This window comes from Ambystoma mexicanum, chromosome 6p (genome assembly GCF_040938575.1).
Source record: "Ambystoma mexicanum isolate Mex_15411 chromosome 6p, UKY_AmexF1_1, whole genome shotgun sequence".
Lineage (NCBI taxonomy): Eukaryota > Metazoa > Chordata > Amphibia > Caudata > Ambystomatidae > Ambystoma > Ambystoma mexicanum.
The window spans coordinates 1,445,998,144-1,446,018,025 of NC_090935.1; the positions used below are offsets into that span (position 1 = coordinate 1,445,998,144).

General features: G+C 47.3%; 1 long non-coding RNA gene across 1 annotated transcript; it reads left to right on the forward strand.

The window, feature by feature from the left end:
• The first annotated feature begins 1,335 nt into the window (after positions 1 to 1,335).
• Positions 1,336 to 19,561, forward strand: LOC138511063 (uncharacterized). The gene is made up of 2 exons (XR_011280568.1): positions 1,336 to 1,795; positions 19,213 to 19,561. It is a non-coding gene; the product is annotated as an uncharacterized lncRNA (long non-coding RNA).
• The last annotated feature ends 321 nt before the right edge of the window (positions 19,562 to 19,882 follow it).

Below are 19,882 nucleotides of genomic sequence, written 5' to 3' on the forward strand. Positions count from 1 at the left end.
AATATTGATTGTGTATACACAATAACTAATGGGTGTGCAGGGGACGGGAGAGAGCCACAAGATTGTGGACATCTGCTGTTCTTACACTTGTTAGCACAACCTAGTGTCAGGGTTGGTTTTCTCCCCATCACCCCACAAAATTTCTTCAAACTGTTATTATTCCATAAATGATTTAGGTGTGTTTTAGGCTCAACAGGACATAGACGTTGCTTTCTTTCATTTCAGATATTAGGCGCCCGTGCCAACCACAGTGGGAGGGTTGGATCTATTCGGCTTCTGTGTTTCGGGGGAGAGTGTCGATACTCTCTCCTCTTTTGGGTTCTTGACACATGCTGGTTGACAGCCAATTGAGTTGAAACAGAATTCAGTTTGGCAGTAACTGCTTTCGGGTGGTAAAGGGGAAAAGTGTGCTTTAACTTCACAACAAATACTTCTGGAATGGTGAAAATGGTTGCATAAAATAGTGGACCTGTTAATAGTAAAAAATAAAAGTAATGGAACTCCGCTCCCGACCGTTCCCGCTCACTTCGACCACTGGTCCTGTGCTCATAAACTCTGTCTTGCCGTGGCTACACTGAGAGAGATGTGCTGAAAGTGAAGGTCTTCCCAGGTGCGCCTAGTGGCTGTAATTGCAGAGCCGTGACTGTGCTGAAGCGCAAGGCCCATAGCAAGAAGCGTACATGCACCAAATATTCATGCCCTCCACATAGGCAACTCATTTTAATTGGTGTTCTGGCCTCACCTTGCACATTCAGCTTAGAGACAGACTTTTAATACATTCAGCACGCTGTTGTGTTCTTTTGGTATGCCACTAGACATGCAACTAATCGAGCAACAGACTGCTCTAAACCCAACCTTCATTTCCACACTTCGTCCATAGGGGTCAGCCAGGTATATTCTACTCCCTTGGTCCTGAGGAAGGCAAACACTTCTCCACACCGCCGAAACACAAACTTGCTTGCATTTTGACCCTAACATGCAAGCTATGACTTGGATCCACATCAGCGTCCTGCGTAAACCCCAGATCGACCCTACCCAGTTCAGACTATATATACACACACTCCGTGTTGTTCTAATTTTACTCAATAGGACAGCGCAGTGTGTGCCAGTTGTAGCTGCACTAAGTAAATAAGGTGCTTTTTTGCAGCTTAAGAACAAGGTAGGTTGTGGTCAAAATATTGTGTTAACATGAAATGCAACAAATGTTTTATGTGCATTTTGGTTTAAATGTTTCTTTTCGAATATGAGTAGATGCTGCCTTTAATCTACATGTCATTCACCCCTTTCTTCTTTACCTAATTAGTTTTGAAAGGTATTTTTCAAATATATGTTTAAATTGTTTTCGATAACATATGTATGAATTTTACATTACAAATACATAATTGTGAAACACATAAGCACTAGGATTCCTTGCACAGTGGTTCAGCTTTCACACAACAAAGAGCTTACAAAAAGGAGATAATATATTGTGCAAATAGCAAACACAGTATGGTAAGTCTCCTAGAGACATTTACAGCGACTCATATCACTGTTAAACCAGATGTTTCTTCCTGTCGGGACACCCTCCTGTTTGACTTTAAGATTATACCCCAGTCCCTGACAGAGTAGCTGCCAACCCTCTCGTTTTTGACCATAGCAAGAAGTAAGCTGTGGGACAGTAGAGTGAAGGAGGCTCCCGGTTGGCGTGGCCGGACCGAAGACACCCTTGCTGCAGAAGGGTGAGCCTAAAACCGTAGCAGAAGAGTAAGAAGTCGGGAAGTTAAAGCAGCCTGCCACCGAAGTGTTCCTGGAGCCGGTGAGTGAAGCTTGGCGCTCAGGTTCACCCGTAAATCCTTGCCGGTAACGATTACCAGCTATGAAGTGGCTTGCGTTAAAGTAGAAACAAGTATAAACTGTTCATCATCATGAAAGGTATTCTTTACAATGGAAATGTATCACACATACTTCTAGTACATGGTATAGTGCTCACGTGTGAAGAAAAGCATTTCTTTTCACATTGTCGAATTAGAGTGGTCACATGTTTCCAATAAAAAGGGGAACACTTTCTGAAGTACTCCGAAAACTCTGAAGCAGACTTTCACACTTGTTACAAGATCTTACGGCATCAAACAGAGGTCGCATGTGACCAATTCTGTTTCCCGACCGGAGTGGAAAGTATCTCTGTGTTAATACGTGGGAATACAACCCTTTACAGATATTTAAGGTTGAAGATCTACTTTAAAGGGTGGTCGCGTATGACAAACAGTTTTTCCTTTGAATACTGAACCTTGTAACACTGAGAATAAGTATTCTTTGAACACAGAAGGTATTGGGCCTCATTACGAGGGAAGGGTTGGGTTGCTACCGGACTTGTAAAATAGTACAGGCGCCTGACTTCCCAGTGCCACCAGGAGATTTCAACTCTGGCGGCCCGGGAAGTCAGGCGCAGATAATATGTAAGTGCCCATTCCCATAGAGTCCGATAGGACTCTACCGGAGTTGGGACACAGATGCACCAGCACTGCTGCACGGCAGGCAGACTGAGAGTTTGCCGATCCGGAAACAAGGGTGCCAGTGAGCTTACTGACACCCTTGTTTCGGACCGGCACACTTATAATGAGGCCCATTATATTAATAAGAAGAACAAGCATTACCCAAGCCAAGAGGCTACCCCTTTCTTTAGTGAAGCAACCATTGGTAAAATCAATCCACCTAACTGTCTAAGTTGTTAAAGGTCCAGTGTCCTCTGATACAAGTGTGACCTTGTTATATGAAGTTGGAAGTGTGGCAATACAGCTTCAGGGTTACTACTGGAACCAAGAAGGCGTGAATAAGCTGCGGAAGGGAGCTGGGTGCTTGTAAGAAGATTAAGCAAATAACCTGTAATGCTGAGACTGATGAAGTTCAGAGAAAGTCAGTCTGGAAGCAAAGGCAGGTTATCCTAGTGGCAGTAAGGCAGACAGAAGACGGAATGAAGCTGCTCTTTTCTTGGAGCATAAGAAAGAAAAATGCCTTGACTACATGTAGAAGTCAAAGTGTCTTGTCTTTAAAATGCCCAACCATTCTATCATATAAAGTTGAAGCAGAAATACCAGAACTGTGATTGTATATAACATTGTCACATTGAAGTTGGCTGAAGGAGTGAAATACTGTGGAACCAAGGCGTCTGTGTCCATGGTAACAGCAGTAGAAGGGTGGTTGTCAAGAGGAAAGCAACCTCCAAGAAGCATCTTGACAATTATACCAAATGTACTGCAGAAGTTAAGAACACTTGTAGTTTTGTAAGAGACATTGCTAATCTATTCTTTGAACTGTGGCAAAACAATCTTGGAAGGAAGACGTCCAGGATTACCATTGGTGCTATTTCCTTGGCTGGAATTGGAAAGGGACCTTTTCAACTAAAAGCTAAAGAACTGTTACCAGTGGATATTTGATTGGTGAACATGTATTTCATTTAGAGCTTACAAGAACTGGTTAATGACTTTACTTTTCTTTTTGAACATTTGGGGAAATTGACTTTGAACAATCTTGGAGAAGGGATTTACCCAGGACAGGTGAAGGTCAACCAAAATACTGGTTATTTGTTGTTCACTCATTTATGTTGTTCATGATTTACTTTGAATGTGTTGTGGTTTAGTGTGAGGACTAGTGGTGTTTATTAGGAGTGACCCCCTTAGATCTTAGACTAGGTAGGGAACTCCCCGATAGTGTAGGTTTAGCAAGGATTTATTTTTCATCTTTTTCTAAAAGGTTAAATTCTAAGAAAAACACAAGCAGTTATCCGCCTTGCATTACTGACCCCTCGCAGTACTCCTAGTTTTGCCTTTCTGTTATAATGCAGAGCTGCAAGAGACTGAATGCAAGAATGGGATGCAGTGGCTGGATATCCTATTAGCAACCAGGGCAGGGAGCGCAGCTAATCAGTTCAGCGGATTGCGGGCTGAAATCTGTGATCTCACGTCACCCGGGCCGTTAACTCGGGCTGCCAGGCTCTTACTCCCCGGTGTTGCCCGTGGAACAAGTGGATAACATCACATTCATAACTCTGGAATAAATTGAGATGTCTACATAGTCTATTGTGGGTTGGTTGTATTATCAATACACGTTGCTTACTTTTTTCATTATTTGAAACAGGAGCTCAACCTACTTTACATTATGTGAATAATTTGCAGTTGTACAAACAAAATGTACTTTTTGCATGTCAAACAAGCAGGCATCTAGCTTTGTAAGTTTTCCAAGTATTTGGTTAAGATTTCATTTCACGAACTAACTCATCGGGTGTTGTGAGCTTTGGCAGGGACTTCCTTAGCCCATTACAGTAAAACAATCCCAACATTAGCACATTGGATTTTTCACACGCAAGGGTTACTGAGAAGATCTGGCCCCATGGCCCATTTCGCATTCATTGATGGCTGTTGGGCAGCTCCAAGGAAAAGCACAGCATGAAACAAATCATGAGCCCAGCGGGGCAGGGAGGAGGGGGATGATGACTAGCAGTCATGACCGCTTTGGTCATGACACACACCTTCAGACCGAACAGCAATGTGACAACTGGGTACACATTGTGGGGCTGAATCATACACCGCCAAAGAAAATGGATCATTTTTGATGAACTACAACAAGGGCCAATTGAAAGCTATGGCAGTGTTGCATATCGCTGTATGTGCTCAATATTGTTTGCTACGTGCAATTCGTAAACATGTATAAACAGTTAAAAAGAACTTCTCTCGCACACGTACATTATTTAAGCAATAATCAGCTGTTACGGCCAAAGCGCATCCCATTTGAGAGGAAAAATAACCTCACCAAAGATGGCGCATATGAAATTTGAAGCCGGGGTTCTGTGCAGAGATGCCCCTCTTCCACTTTGACGGTGGGCTCTGAGGGCCACAGTCGGGGAAACAGAGAGGCAGTGAATCAAAGGTAAGTGGGGCTGTAATGTCCTACCTTTATTGTTATTTCGCTTACCGTCAGAGTATGAGTCCTCTCTTTGTCACAGTAGTCGTGGGCTGTGACCCACGTGGTTGAGGGGGCGGGGTTAACGCCAGCTCGGCAGTTCGCGCCTGATTGAAGTAACTGTAAGACGCACATCTTCGGCTCCTTCGATTTATTGCCTCATTGAAATGTATTACTCATTACACTGGCCTGCTGATTCATCCTTTGATCCAGCGCGACCTCAGCGAACTGTAACAATGGCAACAAGGTTTTTATAAAGCAACGCCGGGATCCGGAAGCGCAGGGCGGCTCCATTGCATCGCCCGCTTTGAGCACGCCTTGTGCAACGTTCAGAAAACACTGACGGAGCTCATTGACACGCATGCGAGCAGGGCACAAACATCAAGTAAGGAACATGCATCAAACAATATCCTGATCCACACGGGGCATGAACCTAGCTGAGCCCATAACACGCGCACCGCGTAATACACATGGAGAAGGGAATAAATTAACACGCACGTGTCGCAGCTGCAAAGTGAGCTCCAGCTCACAACAAATCAGCCTTACAAGAAGGCAAACAGCATATTACAAGCCAATCTAGGCCCTGGTCAACATAATTTGCCTCAGAACCCAACAAACTGCTATATTACGGCAACACCACCTAGACTGCCAAGAAAATGTCTGAAACAAATGATGATAGTGGAATCAGGACCCCACCTTCCAGCTCCACGCCTCGCCACCCCACACCCAAAGAAGATAGTGGCTCTGAATCGCTTCAATTACAAGCCATGCAGCCTTTTCATATGGCAGATACTAGCAGTCTAGCACCCAGATGGGCCAGGTGGCTCAAGGAACTGCACATCTAAATTGATGCTTCAGGTGTGAGGGAAGAATGCTGCCTACGTGGCATCCTACTACACTCGCTTGGCCCAGTAGGATGAGATATTGTGTTTGAAATGCCGGAATCCAATACTAGAACATTCCAAGGCATTATTGACTCATTAAACACCTACTTTGCACCTCTAAGGAACGTAGACTATGAACGGCACATTTTTCATACTTCCACTCAAGAAAGTGGTGAAAACATGGACAATTTCATGATGAGGCTAAGGAAAACAGCGAAATACTGTGATTTTGACAAGTACTGGACAGAGGAAGCACTAAAGTCACAGACCATTGCAGGCTGCGGATCTCAAGAATTCAGGAAAAAACGACTCCAAAAGAGTAGAACATTAGATGAAATTCTACAGTTGACTCTAGCACTACAGACTTAATCTCTAGGAAACATCAAAATCACTCAGTCAGCCTCAACTGCAACGGTATGCCCTATCAGAACATCAAGAGACTCAACTGAACAAAAGAAATGTTATAGGTGCGTCTTTAAATTTCCTCACATCGGCCCATGCCCGGCCATACGACACAAGTGTGACAAATGTGGAGGTGACAATCATTTTCAGTCCGTCTGCAAGACCATCAACTTTTATCAATTGGCAGAAGCAAGGAGGGACACCTGGAGTCAAGATGGCCGCAGTTCAAGGCGGGAAAGCCCAAGACTACGTATGCATCATTCGCCTACCGCCTCCAGGCGTCATTCCCACAGCACGTCAAGTGAACCGCCCCGGGATGACAGACGGCGGGAAGAAAGAAGAGACAAGCCCCGCCATCACAGAGCCAGACAAGATTCACAGAGACGGCATGCGAGACAGAAGATTTGATATCTGGACGACTCCCCTCGCAGAAGACGCGAGTCACACTCCTCCTCCTCCAGTGGAGACCGCAAAAGGGGATATGTGCATGCCATCGGCATCAGCGTAGCCGCAGAATACAGCCCCACCTTACTGCTACAACTAAATGGACAGAACAGAGAATTCCTAATCGACACGGGGGCAACCGTAATTGTAATTAATGACGACACCGACAAGCTACGAACCTACAAAAAACCGCTGAAAGAAGCAGACACGTTAATATAGCCCTACGGGTCAAATAAGCCCCTCAACTGTCGGGGAATGTTCACGGGAAACTGCCAACACAAGGACAAGAGCCAGAAAATCAAAATCTATGTCATAAAAGGCGAAGTTCCAGGAGGCAGCATTTTAAGCTTCAAGTCAGCTATTCAAATGGGACTCATTCTAATTATGTACCAGATAATGTCGGCATACACAGCCAGTCCAAAGGACATGATTCAGAAAATTTTCCCAGCACTCTTCAACGGTCTGGGCAAATTAAAAGACAAACATATTAAACTACACATAAATCCACACATCATGCCCACGGCGCAACACTACAGAGGCATTGCTCTTAACATCCAAAAACATGTCAAGGATGAAATTCAGTCACTATTGCAGCAGGACATCATCGAACCAGCATCGGGACCAACACCCTGGGTGTCCCCAATTGTACCGGTCCCAAGAGGGACAACAAGGACAGCATTTGCATATGTGTGGACATGAGGGCTCCGAATGTAGCCATAGAACGGGAACGGCATCTTGCCCCCAGAATGACTGATATGATGCACCTACTCCATGGGGCCATGGTGTTCTCAAAGCTGGAGTTAAACAAGGGCTACCATCAACTGGAATTGCACCCTACCTCAAGATATATCACCACATTCTCAACACCCCTTGGTTTATTTAGATATAAAAGACTCAGTTTCGGGGTATCATCCACAGCAGAAATCTTTCAAAACGAGATCCACCAGGTAACTAAGCACATTCCAAATTGCTTAAACTATAGCAACGACATCCTCATATTTGGCACCACTCAAGAAAGTCACGATGCCACCCTAAGAAGAGTCTGCATGGCGCTTGAAAATGCCCATCTCACGCTCAACCCCGACAAGTGCGAGATTAGTAAATCCACCCTGAAATTCTTCGGGTACATTTTCCCGAGAGATGGTCTGCAGCCAGATCCTGAAAAGGTTCAAGTACTAGTAGAGACCCCCACGCCCACCTCTTTATCGGCCATACGATCATTCCTCGGCATGGCAAGCTATTGCACACGATACTTGCAAGACTTTGCATCGGTAAGTACACCACTCCGGCTACTTACGGGAAAACATCACGACTTCCGGTGGTCTAGCGAATGCAAAGAGGTTTTTCAGGAAATCAAAAAGCGCATTGCGTCGGCATCATGCATGGCATACTACGACCCTGACCTTAACAATGAACTAACAGTAGACGCGAGCCCAGTGGGACTGGGAGCAGTATTAGCGCAATCCAAACCAGGCACATCCCCAGACTCCCCGAGAAGAATCGTGGCCTACGCCAGCCGCAGTCTATCAGCCACCGAATGCGCCTACTCTCAACCTGAAAAGGAAAGCCTGGCCGTAGAATGGGCATGTGAGCATTATCATTTGTTTCTATATGGACGACCTTTTACAATAATCACGGATCACCAGGCCCTCACCACCATCTACGGCAAACCAACTGCCAGGATGCCGCCACGCATCGCCAGGTGGGGACTAAGGTTACAGGAGTATGCCTTCAAAATCATTCACCACCCGGGAAAGGACAACAACCCGGCAGATATCTTATCGAGATACCCACTTCCAGCTCGAAACGAGGGACAGTCAAACAAAGCAAATCAATACTTGAACTACCTGGTAAGCAGCGCGCACCCCAAGTCCATCACCACAGCCCAACTACTGGAAGCGACACAACAGGACCACCTACTGCAGACAATACAGAAGTGCCTGAGACTGAACCAGTGGCACACTCCACGGAAGATAAATCACACACTATCCCCAGACAAGGAACAACATTTCCGCACATTCAAACTCATTTGACACACATTGTCGACGTCGTCAGAGGGTTTACTGCTAAAAGAAAACAGAATTGTAATTCCATCTACACTTCAAGATCGAATATTAGACATCGCACACGCAGGGCACAGAGGCCTAGTGTCAACCAAATGGCAACTCAGAACTAAGGTGTGGTTCCCAGCCATGAATGAACGAGTAGAACAATTGTTAAGAAAATGCCTGGCATGCCAAGCAGTGGCCCCACGCACTTTCCCCGAGCCTCTTAGAACCTCCGAAATGCTGCTGCAGATGTGGGACAAAGTAGCCATCGACATGTTTGGACCTCTGGAAAATGGCAAGTACGCGCTGGCCATCACTGATGAAATGTCACGCTTTCCAGAAGTCCATCTTATACATTCCACCAGCGCACAAGCGTCATACCAGCCTTGGACAGGACATTCGCAGACTATGGCATCCCATAGGTAGTGAAGTCAGACAGTGGACCTCCTTTCAGTGGTCAAGACTTTGCCATGTTTGCAGAACACTTGGGAATCCAGCACCGCAAGATCACGCCGCTGTGGCCGCAAGCCAATGGAATGGCAGAGAGATTCATGGGAAACCTCAAACGCACCCTCTAGGTATGCTCCATCACCAAGGGCTCATTCATGCAAGCCATTTGTACACTGCTCCGTGAATACAGAAACACACCTCATAGTACGACAGGGGAATGTCCGTCAGTCCTAATGTCGGGTGCATCATAAGAACTACGTTGCCACACCACCCGCAGTCGACACTGCAAGGACAAGGACAGAGACAGCAAGGCAAGAATGAAAGAATATGCAGACACCCGAAGACACGCGCAACCAAGTCCCATTCAGATAGGAGATCAAGTCCTGGTGCGGCAAAATCAGAACACCAAAGACACCCCTGCTTTCAAACGTGACCCAATGACCGTAACGCACATTCATGGCTCAATGATAACGGCTGCAAGCCCTCAGGGCATGGTCACCAGGAACTCCTCTTTTTTTAGGACATTCAAAGGTGACAGTACTCAAGAATACACCACAGGGATAACTGCAGGTGACTCATCAGACATAGACTCTGAATACCGTGAAGAGGAGAGAGATGCCGATGACAGCGACAACGCTCACATGAAGACATCTCTACCCATTCGCAGTCCATTCAGGAGGGTCATACGAAGACCAACAGGATGGATCGAGGAGATGAACTAAGTAACTCAGTTGCATGTAAAGTGGGGGGGGAGATGTAATGTCCTACTGTTAAGATGGATTTCTGAACTATGTCCTGGAGGGGCAGAGGTTCAGAAGGCCAGCCTAGTTTCTTGGAACAGGGTAACCTCTGGAAAAGCCAGACCAATCAGGGTAGCGATCGCGGCGGTCAAGACTAGGTCTCAAGAGGGGTGAGGGTGACTGAAAGCCCGCAATGAGCACACAAAGCAAGGACACTTACAAATTACTCCAAGCAGGTGTTATATTAAAAATATAGACACATTTATTACAAGGCCTTTGTAACATTGACCGTAGCGAGTAATCACAATGAAACTCAAGTAAACCAACACATACCAAACCAATACAATATATATACAAATACAAACGAGTCTAACGAGTTAGACGCACGAAATGTGTAGACCACCTAGATGGGGAGGAAAACAGACAGTGCGAATAATAATTAGACCCAGTCCGCCTTCAGAGGCACCTAACTAAAAGGAAGTCCAAGCCCTACGAAGAGTGGAGCCTTGTGCTCAAAAGTACCTGCACACGCTGGTGCCAACGGGCAAAAAGGGGAGTCTCTTCGAGGGAATCAGGCAGTTTAGTTCAGTGAACAAATGAAGATGAACAGAGCGCCGCGACTCAAGCGCAGCCTCCACTGTGGGCAGAAGCAGAGCGCGAGTACGGAAAGGCGTGCTGTTAGACACAGCGGGGAAAAGCTATGGGCTCCTGCAGGAGGGCGCCCAGTTCCTAGCGATGCTACTCACCGGTCCCCGATGCAAGCAGACCCAGGCTTCTCCACGTCAGTTTCAGTGCTGGCAGGTTTAGGTACGAGCACGGGACGTCTCGGCGTCGTGTAGATTCCGCAGGAGCAGAAGTTGAGTTGAGGATGTCCCAAACGCAGTGAACCCGCACAGTTTGTTACCACAGCAGGGCAACGGAGCGGCCGGGTGTATTTCAGCCAAATGCACACTACTCACTTCAGACCTGGGAATGCCAAGTGTACGAATCGTGTGAGAGTGACAAGGACTCGTAATACAACACAACCTGACGGCGGTTACAGAGCAAGACTCCTGGGTAGGCTGGTCAGTCTGCTGGATGGCCCAGAGACACTTCCGAAGGCTTACGTGCAGGAGATGGTGAAGATGCCGAGAATAGTTGTTCCCACTATTCCAAGGGTCGAAGTACCAGTACAGGCCTTCTCGTTCGATCCGAGGTAGAAAGGGTTTCACAAAGCGACAGCAGTACAGAGGAGCAGTCCTTCAGCGGGCCACCAGCGATTCCTCGGTTCAGCCTCGTGGTTGCAGGATACTTGGCTCCTGTATTCCTTTGTTCGTGAGAACTCAGGAGATCGACATGGTAGTGGCGTTTCCAGCCCCCTCTTATCCATGGTTCCCTTCGCGCCAAAACGGAGGGGACCCAATGGGAGACCCGCTCATAAAACACTCACACCATATGTGGACCTATCACGGACCACGGGGGTCCCAGGCATTTACACCACCCTAGACTCTCTGGCGCCCAGGATGTGTATTGGGACCAGACATCCCAGCCCCCATCCTGGAGGCACACACAAGGCCTGTAGAAGCCCGCAAAAGCATCCGTGTTTCGCGGGAAAGTACATGCCCAAATAAGGAAGGGCCTGGGTCGGCTCGACCTGGGGGAGGTGAAGGGGGCAAGACGGTCAGCGGACAGGACAAAGAGCCTCGTGGTCTGGCCATTTTGGGAGCCAGGCCACCATTTTGGGCTAAGCGCGAGAAACGCGCTTAAAACGCCAAAAGGAGCTCAAAAACACAAGAAACGATCGCTGCCACCAATCCCGTCCGTGATTCACTTGCATCGTTCATTTACAATCCAAAGAGAGTATCTAGGTCCTGTAGAAGCCTAGAGACCCAAGAGAGCAGTAACTTAGTTTACAGTGCCCTCTTGTGCCATGTTGCACGAAAGCTGCAACATGATAAAGAAACTACGGAAAACAACGTTTCCCAGTACTGACTGTCTTAAGGGCATGTCAGTTTCCCCGTAAGAATGGAGCGAAAGCCCAGAGGAGTGCAGCAGAAGGCTGCACTTCTCTGGCAAAGTCTAGATCATGGTGAAAACAACAGCAAAAAGTTTAGGGGTTGCCACATGGAAGAAAAATTACCCACAAATAAGAAATCTTTCCTAACACTCGCCCCTCCCAGACTATGGACAGGGGGAACTAATCCACCCCTGGATGAGTCTCGTGTTCAGGTCGGTTAAACATTTTGGACAACCCATCAGCATTGCTATGTTGGACACCTGGCCTATGCTCAATAGTGAAGTCGAAGCCTTGTAGACTTATGGACCTCCTAAGCAACTTGGGATTCTCTCATTTCATGTTCATTAGCCACTTTAAGGGTTTATGGTCAGTTTGCACAGTGAAGTGGGTCCCATAGAGGTAGGGCCTCAGCTTCCGTAGGGCCCACACAACAGAGAAACATTCTTTCTCCACTGTGGACCATCTGAGTTCTCTGTCCTTAAGCTGGCGACTAATAAAACCAATAGGGTGTTCCTTACCCTTCTCATCTACTTGCAATAGTACAGCTCCTATCCCAGTGTCAGAGGCGTCCGTATGCACAATAAAAGGTCTTTGATAATCAGGGGCCCTGAGGACAGGGGCCTGGCACAAGGAGTCTTTTAAGCCATTGAAGGCCTTCTCACACTCGTCTGTCCAAGTTACCTTCTTGGGTTTCTTCAGAGTAGTGAGGGCAGTCAGAGGGGCAGCTATGGTGCCATAGTCTGCCATGAAGTTGCGGTAATACCCCGTGAGTCCTAAGAAGGCTCTCACTTGGGTCTGTGTAGTGGGGGTAGGCCAGTCTTGTACTGCTTGTACTTTACTGGGAAGAGGCTGTATCCTCCCTCCACCTACTTCGTGTCCAAGGTAAACCACTGAGCCTTGTCCAATCTGGCATTTACTAGCCTTTATGGTCGAGTGTGCTTTCTGAAGAGCCTGGAGCACAATCCCGAGGTGTTTCACATGGTCTTCCCAGGTGGCACTGAAAACTGCTATATCGTCCAGATATGCAAGACAGAATTCGTCCAACCCATTCAACACATGATTCACAAGCCTCTGGAAAGTGGCAGGTGCGTTTCTCAACCCGAACAGCATTACCCTGAATTGGTAAAGGCCGCCTGGAGTAGAAAACGCTGTCTTCTCCTTGGCATGTTCTGCTAAAGCTATTTGCCAATAGCCAGCAGTGAGGTCAAACGTGCTGAGGTACTTGGAGGCACCCAAAGTATCCACCAGCTCATCTGTTCGAGGCAAGGGGTGTGCATCTGTCTTGGTGACAGCATTCAGAGCCCTGTAATCCACGCAGAACCTCAATTCAGAAGTGCCTGCCTTTGGAACCAAAACCACAGGGCTGGACCAAGGACTACTAGAGGGTTCAATCACCCCAAGGTCTAACATCTTGTTGACCTCTGTCTTAATGTAAGACCGTACTTTGTCCGACATCCTGTATCCCCTACTTTTGGTAGGTACACTGTCTCCTGTGTCTATGTTATGTTTGCACCAAGATGTCAAACCAGGCGACTGTGAAAACAGGGGGGAGAACTGCCTAAGCAAACTTTTCACCTCAGCCTGCTGATTAGAAGTCAGGTGAGGGGCCACTCGGACACCCTCAAAGGAGCTATCTGAAGGACCGCTTTGGAACAGGTCAGGGAGAGGTTCAGACTCCTCTTCCTCAACATCTGAAGCCAGTAGCAGCGCTGCGATTTCGACTCTTGGGACGAAAGCCTTCAGCCTATTTACATGGAACACTTTTGGGGCCTGTCCCGGCCTTCCAAGGTCCACTTAATAGTTAACCTCACCCAGGGGCTCCACCACTGTGTAAGGGCCTGACCATTTGTCCTGTAAAGCTCGAGGCCTTATGGGATTCATGATCAGGACTTGCTGACCAGGTGTAAAGTTGATGAGGGAAGCTTTCTGGTCGTACCAATGTTTCACCAGCGCTTGTCCTGCCTTCAATTTATCACTAGCCAAGCCCATCAGAAGTACCATCCGTTTTCTGAGCCCCAGCACATAATCTACTACGTTGGTAGTAACAGGGGGAGTGGGCATCTCCCATCCCTCTTTGACTATGGCTAAGGGTCCCGTACAGGATGACCGAACAGAAGTTCGAAGGGGCTGAAGCCAACACCCTCCTGTGGTACCTCTCGGTAGGCAAACAGTAAGCATGGTAAAAGAAGATCTCATTTTCTTCTCTGAGGTTCTTCCAGAGCCCCAATCATGCTCTTTAATGTTCTGTTGAAACGTTCCACCAGACCATTGGTCTGGGGGTGGTATGCAGAAGAGAACTTGTAGGTGACCCCACATTCTTTCCACATAGCCTGCATATACTTTGACATAAAGTTGCTGCCTCTGTCAGGCAACTTCTTTAGGGAAGCCAACCCTAGTAAAGATGCCAAGCAACGCTTTTGCAACTGACTTGGCAGTTACAGTTTTCAATTGGATGGCCTCAGGATATCTGGTAGCATAGTCGACTAGCACCAAGATAAACCTATTGCCTGAGGATGTCTGCGGGTCAAGGGGACCAACGATGTCGATCCCTACCCTTTCGAATGGTATTCCCACAACTGGGAGTGGTACCAATGGAGCTTGGATTGTTGAGCCACGCTTACCAGATAACTGGCAGGAGGCACAACTCCTGCAGTGACTTTCTACTTGCACCCCCATCTTGGGCCAGTAGAAGTGCATGGATAACCTTTGCTTAGTCCTCTTAATACCAAGGTGACCAGCAAGGGGTACTTCCTGCGCCAACTGCAGGAGGAAAGGTCTTACAGCAGGGGGAACCACCAACCTCCTATGGTCTCCTTTTGTAGACTCTGTGGGCTCACTATACAGGAGTCCACCTTCCAAATAAATCCGATGCGTCCCAGGAGGTTCTTCCTCAAGCTGGGAGCAGGCCCGTCTCCTTAGGCCTTCCAGAGATGGGCACTCACGTTGGCCTTTACTGAATTCTTCCCTGTCAGGACCACCTTCTACTAACAAGTCTTTTAGTTCCGGATGGTCGTTGGAGTCAAATACTTCAGGCATCGCCACCTCCTCGTCAGGCCCGGGCGATTGACCAACTTCCTCCACCGCCGTGGTAGGCGAGTTCAGAGGAAGGTTCTCTTTCCCTCATCTTGACTTGCTTACTCCTTTCGCCTTGGGTTTCCCCTTCGGCTGGGGCGGCGTATTGGTCTTGGCCAATGCTGCCCGTGTTTGAGACCGTGTGCAGGGTCTGTCGGCAGTGTCTCCTACGAGTCCTAAAGCTCTGAGATCATTGCCTAACAAGACCTTTCCTGGGACGTTTCTCTGAATGCTCACTGGAATCCTGACTGCTGTACCATTTAAAGTAAGATTTACAGGTATTACTGGAAACATGCGAGGTGGGCCGTCAGCCAATTTAGTGGGCATCAGAGTAGCTCTGGCAACTTCCTCTGAGTCTACCAAGGTAGAATCCACTACAGTTCGACTGCACCCACTATCCCTAAGAGCTGGAGTATCCACTCCATTGATCAGCACACTGTCTTTAAAGTAGTGCTTGGTATTATCTGGAATTCTAGCATAAGCCTCTGCGACTTTATGGGTCACTCGATGTGACACCCATAAATCTGCGGCAATGGCAAGCTTCTTAGGATCTATCTCCTTCGAATCGGCCAAATGCTGCTTAAGCTCCGGGGAAGAAGATGCAAAAATATGTTCCAGCATGACAAGACTTATCATGCCTTCAAAGGTAGAAACCTTATAACCTTCGACCCAGCCAGTCAAGTTTTTTAAGGTTTCGATTACATAAGATACCCAAGTACCACCTTCTTTTTTCTTATACTCTCGGAATCGTTTTAAATATTGGGCAGGAGTCTTTCCAAACTTTAAAATGAGAGTTTGCTTTAACATTGTGAAATCCGCTCGCTCAGCCTTCGACATTTCCATAATGGCACTACAGACAGAATGGGGCAGTCTGCTGAGTAAGCAGGCAATCTTATCAGCATTGTCAACTTGTTGAACTTCGCATGCATACTCAAACGTATTCAGCCAGTCCATAATGTCATTCTTTTCCTCATACACACTGAGCAGATCTTTTGGAAACCGTGGATGAGAGGAGGCCCCAGATCCATGTCCAGGACCCTTGGATCCATTTGCAACCTGAAGCCTGGCCAGTTCCAACTGGTGATCCCTGTCTTTCTGTTTTTCGGCCTGTTCGATTCTTAGTTTGGTTATGTTGAAATCAAGCTCCTTCTGCCTAAAGAGCAGCTCTTGCTTCTTGAATTCAAGCATGGCCTCCCCATCGACACTGGCAGAGGAAACATTAGATCCATTAGCGAAAATTATGGACATGGCGGAACGAGCTAAGGATACTGGGGAGGAAGTGGACCCAGGAGTCCTAGCCAACTGAGCGCAGAGGGCCGTATGCCTAGTAGGCAACGCGAACTGTGCGATTTCAATCGGAACGCAGAAGGGGCCTCCTGCTTAAGATTGACAAAAATTAGGAGACCTGTCATCCTATGAAGCAGGCGAGTCGGCACAAGGACTTTTGTTCGGCGACACATTTGGCAAAGAAATGGGGAGGTTCGTGGGAACCTATACCTCATTAGAAAAGGCCCAAGCGTCAATGAGAAAATCTTCCCCGGGAGAGTTTTTGGCGAGACCGGTCAGTTGAAGGGACCCATCAGCTCAGGGATACTCTCAGGCAAGACGATTGGCTAGCGAGGATAGACTTGAAAGATGCTTACCTGACGATACAAGTACACAAAGAGTTTCGCCCCTTCCTGGCGTTCGACTGGGACGGGCAATTATGGCAATTTGCCACAATGCCTTTTGGGCTGGCCTCAGCACCATGGGCATTTACGAAGATCATGAAACCAGTAGCAGCAGCAATCAGGAAGAAAGGGATACGGATGATTATATATCTAGACGATATCCTACTGATGGCCACCTGCAAGGAGACACTCCTATATCAAGCCGACTGGGTGGTGAAGCTTCTGACATCTCTGGGATTCCTAGTGAACCAGGAGAAGTCGGAAATGAAGCCAACCAGGAGATTAGAATTCCTAGGGTTCATCTTAGACACCAGGTCAGCAACTCTAGAGCTTCCAAGCAGGAAGATAAGAGACATAAAAAGAGAATTGAGGGCATGCCTCAGCAAAACAGTAATTTCCCTCCGCACGATAGCACGAGTGGTAGGTTTGTTAGCAGCCTCGATTCAAGCGATTTTCCCAGGTCCGCTTCATTACCGAGCTCTGCAAAGGCTAAAGATAAGACACTTACAACAAGGCCTGCATTACCACCACTTAGTTCAAATAGATCAGGAATCCAGGACAGAGCTACAGTGGTGGTTAGCGAACATGGAAGCATGGAACGGAAGAGCCATATTCGGCGACCGTCCAGATCTGATAATAGAATCAGATGCCAGCCGAGCAGGATGGGGAGCCCGATGCGGGAATCTAGCGCGGAAGAACTCCAGCTGCACATCAACTGTCTGGAACTGTTAGCCGGATCGTTTGCGATCAGGGCTTTTGCGAGAGGAAAAGTTAATTCCTGTATTATGCTGAAAATGGACAACATTTCAGCAGTCAAGTACATAAATCATTTAGGAGGTACGAGATCCAAATTGCTGGCGGAGATAGCCAAGGATTTTTGGCACACCTGCCTGGAATCAGGGATTTCAGTGGTAGCCGAGTACCTTCCAGGATCACTGAATGTGATAGCGGACTGGAACTCCAGATACCTCTCAGACTCCAGCGATTCGATGCTAGATCGAGATATATTCCGACAGCTGGAAGAACTGTGGGGACCGATTCACACAGATCTGTTTGCGTCCAGACTGAACGCACAGAAAGAAAAATTCTTCAGCTGGAGATTAGACCCAGCAGCGGCAGGGGCGAATGCTTTCCTACAGGACTGGAGAGAGCAGACACTCTATGCTTTCCCGCCATTCATAATGATGAGCAGGGTGTTAGCGAAAGTGCGCAGAGAAGCAGCAAACTTTATAGTAGTGGCTGCAAGTATGGTTTCCGACGCTCATGGAACTGCTAATAGACTATCCAAGACTTTTACCTCAAGGAGTGAGCCTGCTCACGGACCCAGCTGGGTCATTTCATCCTCTGAGAGTGAAAGGGACTCTGCCGCTGATGGTGTGCAGGATAGCAGGAGACGCTGGAATCTCCCTGGAATTTCGTCGCAAGCTGCGAGCCTCATTGCTGAGTCCTGGGCACCCTCCACCAGAAGGAGCTACGACGCAGCTTGGAATAGGTGGTCGACATGGTGCAGAAGGAGAAAGATTCATCCCGTTTCTGCCCCTCTAGTAGAAATACTAAATGTCCTAGCTGAACTGCTACAGGATGGTAAAGCTTACAGGACTATAGGAGTCTATAGGTCCGCAATCTCAGCAGGACACCTGCCAATAGAGGGAATAGCAGTAGGAGAAAATGTAGCGGTGATCAGACTTTTGAAAGGGATCAGATTTAACAAGCCTCCACAACCAAGATACGAAACCCTATGGGACGTGTCCATAGTGCTGAGATTTCTCGCAGATTGGCCAAACAACAGATATCTGTCTCTGAGACAGCTATCCGGAAAACTAGCTAAGCCTCTGTGCATGGTATCATGCAGGAGAGTAGCGGACGTGAAAGCTCTGGAGATCAATAGGAAGACTTTCGGGCCGGAAGGAGTGACGTTTAACATAGTAAGAAGGACAAAAACAGACTCTTCCGCAATTACTTACCCATACATGCAAGACCACCCTAAATGGTGCGTAGCGACATGTATTAAAGAATACGAGACTAGAACAGCAGAAGTGAGACCGGCAGGAATAACCCAGCTGTTAATAGCGCGTAGAAAACCACATAGAGGGGTAGCTACAGCCACAATAGCGAGATGGGTCAGAGACATCATGAACCTGGCAGGCATTGATATGTCTGGATTTGGGGCGCACTCAGTAAGAGGGGCAATGGCCTCAAAAGCATTAGGGCAAGGCGCAGCGTTGCAAGACATCATGAAAGCAGCAGATTGGGCTAGCGATACAACGTTTAAAACGTTCTATTTTAGACCGATTAATACAATAGCTGATTCAGTAGTGAGAAGCTTTGAACAAGCTTAATGCTCGCCTACATCTTGACATAGAATGAAGATTCCCCCTGCTAATAGCGCAGGGGGCTTTTGATTCTATTAAAGACAAGGAGGCGAGCATTAAATTCCCATCCTGAATACACAAGCGAATGCAATGATGAAATAAATTACTTGATGAAGTGTTAATTAATATGATTATTTCCTTCTGGAATAGGGTGTCATCCCCGCCCTAACATGTGCATTTTGTTTCCTCCTGGCATTAGGGGATGAGCAAAAGAACAGCTGAAACGCCTAAAAGGATCGTACTGTCTGGAGCGAGTTCGCAAGTTCAAGTGTGAGAGGACAATCCAGCATCAAGCAGGAAGTTCGGATCAAGTTGACCAGTTGATTACACAGTTTGGGAAAAAGATTGCAGTTCGAGCAGTCAAGAAGAGGAAGGACTAAGGAACAGGAAGGACTAGGTCACATGACTAGAGACTATGGGACTAAAGGATTGATGGGACTTGAAGTTTCTTTTAAAAAAAAAAAAAGTTAAAATTGAAAATGAAAGTTTACAAAGTTTATATTTGTTGAAACTGCTGGAGAGTGGAAAATAAAGAAGATGAAGCTTAATGCTCACCTCCTTGTCTTTAATAGAATCAAGAGCTCCCTGCGCTTTTAGCAGGGGGAATCTTCAATCTTATACTGTATTAATCGTAGTCGCATAGTTATGCTTGCTTCCCTCGGCAATGTCAATGCCTCTGCCCAGTCCTCCTCTTCCATTGCCCGAAGATCCTCCTCCCACCTTTCCCTTAAGGGGTTTGGACGTATGGTTGCTGATCATCTGGTATAGTTGCGATAGCCTTTCCCTTAATCTCTATTTCCAGGAGGTTGGCTTCAATCTGGGATCTCTCCGAAATGTCCCATGCCTCCCGCTTCTCCTGTTACATTGCA